The sequence below is a fragment of the Siphateles boraxobius genome, unplaced genomic scaffold (assembly GCF_051911475.1).
Source record: "Siphateles boraxobius isolate OS27281-9 unplaced genomic scaffold, OSU_SipBor_1 8, whole genome shotgun sequence".
In the NCBI taxonomy this organism is placed as follows: Eukaryota; Metazoa; Chordata; class Actinopteri; order Cypriniformes; family Leuciscidae; genus Siphateles; species Siphateles boraxobius.
In genome coordinates, this window is record NW_027509208.1 from 5737511 (window position 1) to 5743510 (window position 6000).

Here is a 6000-nt window from a genome sequence, read left to right on the forward strand (position 1 = left end):
ACGTAATATAATATTTAATGCACTTCATGTTGTTGATAACAAAAAATGGAATATATTTTTTTTCTCTTTGTATTTTAAAATCGAAAAGGTACAAGATTATCCTATTCAAATCAAAGTGATAAATAAGTAAGGTCAAAAGTAATCTAAAAGTAATCAAAAAGTAGTCTGATTATATTACCTTAAATGTGTAATGTAATGGATTATGTAACGAACTACATTTTTTGTCAGGTCATTTGGACAACCGTTTTTTAGTAATCGATCCAGCACTGCTCACTGTCTATAAAAGCATTGAGCAAGACACTCAAACTGCAGAGGCCAGCAGCAACATGAATCTTTACCCTCTGTGTTTGAATATGTCTCCTGAGTGTACTCAATAAAAAGAGAAATCCGTATAAATCTATGTATTGTAATGTTTAAAGTGACATTCATTAATATAATTTTTTTGTTTAGTCTGTCTTCTAGGACCTGGGCCTACACTATAAGGACCTGTCTCCACTCAAGGCTCAACCCTAACCCCAACTCTGAGAATACAATTGTTCTGTTAAGGTAACTAACAGTAAAAAAAAAAAAAAAAAAATTATATATATATGTTTATCTTACTTTTCTCTTTTATGTTGATTTAGATTTAAGCCGATACAAAGCAAATAGTCTTTTAGGTAGAAAAGGAGAGCACACAGCAATACTATTTTATCATGAACGCTTGTTTAAAGGTCCACTGAGATATCAAGGTTCAGATATTGACAGACATGTCTTTGCTAACTTACATAAGATGTGTAAAGAGAGGTGCACTGATTTCATATATTCTTTTTCTTACTCATTACAGTGTTTTTTTCCAAAATAAAGTGAAAGAATATCTTATATTGAAATATTTAAAATCAAGCTTATCCCTGATTGGTGGAATTAAGTTATATTACAACTCCCTCCATGTTACAACCATACCTGGTCTCCCTTATTATTTAATAGTCATTTGCCTGAACATGTAAAGTCATAATTTAATCATATGTTTGCAAATCATTAGCTAATGATTAAATAAAGCAGACAACTGTAATTTAAATTGCATGGCTTTGACCCATTGTGGTAATTTACACATTAGTACTATATGTTGTTGAGGAATTAATACATGATTAATTAATAGCAATTCATATATTACTTAATCTTTTAATCAGATAGACTCTTTATTAGTTGCTGATGTCATGTAATCATTGATGAATGTTTTAGTTCTTCACGAGTCATAAATGAACTCATCAGTTAGTAATTGGATACATTATATTGCACATATGCTGTATGCAGGCATGCACGCAGACACTGAATCATCCCCTCCTTAACCTGGTTATAATTATACACACACTTTTATGTCTCTGAGCCAGCTGTTGGAGAAATGTGTGAACTTGACCTCAATGCAGTAAACTGTACAAGAGAGATATGTAAAGACATTATCAAACGCAGACGGTTGGGTAACTACTGTATGATAACTGTTATCTAATCTAATAGACCACAAATAAAAGCCCTTTTGTGAGGGTTTGCATGGGTGACTTTGTCTGTGATTTTATAGAAATGTTATAACAGTATTTATTATTAATAATAATAATAATAACAATGCATTTTCTTTATTCAGGTGATAGTTAGAACCATTTGAGACTGTCATGTTGGTCTATTGTGCTGTAAATGCAAAATCAATTGTACCAAAATTACTTTACTGAAGTAAAAAAAGAAAGAAAAAAAAACCCCTAAGGTTTTGTTCAGAATGTACAGTGTATTGGCTCAGAAGCATTTGAGGTTTGTAATACACAATTATCAACACTTACTCTGATTACAGGCAGGTTTCTGATAAGTTTCTGAGCACAAACAGTTCTGCAATGCTGTAGTATATTGTGCAATAATGACAGGCCTATATATATTAAACAGGCAAAGAATCATTTTGGTGTAACCTAAATATGACTATACTAATCTAAAATGGCAAGCGTAAAGTAATGAATCATGAAAACCTATTTGAAGGAGCTTTAATAGAATAATTTTAAAGTTAAACGGATATTTTTCATATTTATTCATTCACAAACAAACGTGCATATACATATGTAATGCTACATTTGGCTCAAACACTCCTTGACTCCATTGTTTGATGGCATATATACATTATTTTTTTAGCAAACACATTTGTTTATTCACATGCTGCACGAACTTTGATCGGGACATTTGAGTTGGATCCAACCTTCGTTCCTGCATTGATGAGCTTATCGTTTGTCTAAGGAGGCAAGTTACACTTTTTCGAGTAGATAATGCCACGGATCTTCTTCGTTTTTGTGCTTTAATTCCTCCATGCTAGTCGTGTCCTGTTAGTCATGAACTGTAATCGCAGTCATTTAAATGAAATATTATATATTTTTTGTTGTCTAGACTCATGGACTTTCAGTTGCATTTGTTAGATACTTTGGTAACTTCAAAACTGAAATGCTCTCGGCCTTCTAAGACCTTATTCAATGAGAGTGGGCATTTGCTTATGGTGGACATGCTGTGCAATAGATACTTCACACACAAGTCTAGATGCAGCATTCACTGCAGATTCATGCATTTCATTTGCAAGATATTGTGAAGACTACAGGTGATTTAACATGAAGGAAAAAAAAAAGCAATTTATTGGGTATATTTTTGTGATTTTTTTTTCAACATTCAAAGTTAAGTAATGCCACCAGCCATCTCTGATATGCATTTTAATTGTAATTCTTTTGAACAACATTGTATTTTGACAAAATAATTTAAATCTAACTTTTCTTAATTTCTATAGAACATTATGTATAAATAATGCTGAGGTTGTCCTGAAGAATCTGTATCTGAGAGAAGGGACATTTCCTTGCAATTTGATTGGTGGAAATTGGCAGCACTGCAAAATAAACAGACAAAAATTGATAATCGCAAACTGTTTGTTCAGTAGTTAAACTTCAAATTAGATCCTAAAATGGAAAAACCTGAAAGCTGTACTTTAAGATGTAACATTGGGTAGTTTGATTTTCAGGCTGCCACATGACGAATTGGCCTATTCGTTTATTTTTATTCTTTTGAAATGTAGATTTCATTGCTACATTAAAAAAAAAATCAAAATTGTCAATTAAATATTTTACACATTTTATGTTCATATTATGACACTGATGATAATAATATATCTAAAAATAAAAAAATAGCTTAATATGTTGTGTGTTCATTTATTATAAAACTATTTGCAAATTTGATTTTGTTGTGTATATTTCAAAACAGTTTTTTAGAAAAAAGGTATGGAGTCCAAATGGTCTAGAGATATCGACACACTTCCATGGAGTGACCATAAAGACCATTGCCCCTCTGTGTCCGAGGTACATTTATATCAGTCAATATTAACTTGTTTTTCAACTCAGTGTTATCATGGTCTCTCAATCTCAAAAATCATTTGTAAACATGGGAGGAAGCCTAGATTTTCAGTCTGGGGTCCATGCAGTTGAGAAATCGAAATGTATTTTAAAAAAAACAAATATTATAAAAACATAAAATAAGTTTTGATAGTCTAGACTCATAGTTGATTCATGCTTTGACAATGCCTTGTTATTTCTATAACAGGAGCAAAGGTCATTTACACAATCATAGATCAGAGATCATGAGTGTTTTTCTGATTTGGTGTTTAAATAATAATAAAAAAGAATTAAAGAGATTAAAAGGTCTTTGTATGTCAACAAGCCTTTACTGATTAAAATGTGGATCACATTGCATAACATTTTGAAATCACAACATGAATTTTAGAAGCGGATATTTTCAGACTGACGTCAGAACCCGACTGATGTTGGATTCTGACATCAACCTGATTTTCCTTTTCAACGTTGGGTTTGGTTTTCTAAATTTGAAATTTGTCATTGTTTTGGAGCACACTATGCTTATAGACAACATTAAGGCTAACATATTCATACTAAAAGCCAAAACAATTTAAATAGGGCACTATTTGAGGGAACAGCCATTTGGGTGTCCGAAACCAGTGTGCACATCATTGAGTGCACTTATACAATCTCACGTCACATTCAATCCCACCACTGGAACTGTGTTCTAGAAATACTTTTGATATTGATATGAGGGTAGGTTGGCAGGCATAGATTTAGAGGCAAAAGGTAAGTATTACATACAACAATGCAACAATAACAAAACAATGCATTGACATTTACTTTGTACTTTTGATGATATAATTACATTTAAAAACGAGGACTTCTGTGTATTGGCTACTTTTACTTAAGTAAAAATCGGTCCTTACAACTTTTACTTGTAACGGAGTAATATTTGACCAGTATTATCTGTACTTTCACTCAAGAAAGGACGTTGTGTAGGCTACTTAGTCCACCTCTGCTAACAGTGAAATGTGACAAGCTGTACACTGATTTGGAGATGGTTCTCACTGCAGAACATGAAATCCATGGGGAGGAGTCGGATCCAGATCCAACTCCTCCCACCTTACATATACCTAAACCTACCCATCTCCGCCCCCTAATCGCTAAACCCACCCCTAATCCTACATATCTCCACCCCTTGGATCTTGATCCGACTCCTCCCCGTGGATCTCATGTACTGCATTGAGGTGCTACTGGAGATTTGGGCTACATGAGAAATCACAAGGCAACATCTGCTGCCTCCTGGTGGAGATGTCAAACATATTTCCATCAGAGTTTTCCATCTCAAACCTATGAATGCTATCAATTTGTAAATTATAAAATTTATTTTGGAAGCGGGAGAATTTGATTTAAATGGTAAATTTGAGCTATGTCTCTTTCAAAAATCATTTAAGACATCATAACTGATTAATAAAATACAAATCCATGTTTATTGTGGGTGATGTTATGCCAGGTACAGTCAAACCAAAATGTATTCAGACACCTTCAACATTTCTCACATTATCACAGTTTATTCCCTATAGTTTAGAAAACGTAATAAAATATGAAAATAATTCAGTTATCAAATCAATTGATATTTCACTGGTTTTGGCCATCCTTCTGTTCGATTGTCTCACAAATGAATCAGGTTAAATAGCTGTCAGCTGTTAAATTAAAGTACACAATTAGATAATACTAGCCTAATAGTTAATAATTAGATAGCCTTATATTAAAGAAAAACGTTAGACGGACTTAGAGGCTTTTGCATCTTAGGTATTCATATATATTGGTATAATTGCCATTTAGAGGACAATATACCAACATGACAGTCCCAAATGGTTCAATTTATAACCTGAATATAGAAAATGCATTATTATTATTATTATTATTATTATTAGTATAGTAAAAAATAAAAATAAATACTGTCATAACATTTCTATAAAACCACTGGCAAAGTCACCCATCCAAACCCTCACATTTGATTAGATAGCCTGGCTGTTATCATACAGTATAGTTGCCCAACCGTATGTGTTTGATAATGTCTTTACATATCTCTTTCTTTTACAGTATAGGTCTACTGTGAGGTCAGGTTCACACACACATATGTCCAACAGCTGGCTCAGAGACTTTACATTTTAGTTGATGGAAGTCGATAAAATGGTAAGTTGACAAGTTTAAGGTATAAATTGGTTATAGGACAGCATTTCTCTATGGGATCCACTGTTGTAGGCTAGATAAATGATGCTTATGTTGTCAAAAGTAAAGTTAGTATCCAGTAAAAAAAAAAAATGCAGCTGCAGTATACGCGCTTTCTTTTCCGCTAGCGACCAATAACTGTTCTTTATTGCAATCTGCTCTACTTCGGTGTGTACGGATTCGTCCAAAGAGTAGCATGGGTGTTTTACCCTCACAACAAAATTGTGGGTGCTCAGAAATTATTATTTTGCACATGTTTTAGTCATAAACTAAATCGCATGGATACCAACATCATGAAATATGAGTTTATAATGTGAGCGTTCTCAAATCTTTGAGAACGCTCACATTATAAACTCATTTTAAACTCGTTTATCTGAGAACGTCATCCCATTCTCAGATAAACGAGTCCCCCCTACAGTCTAGTGGT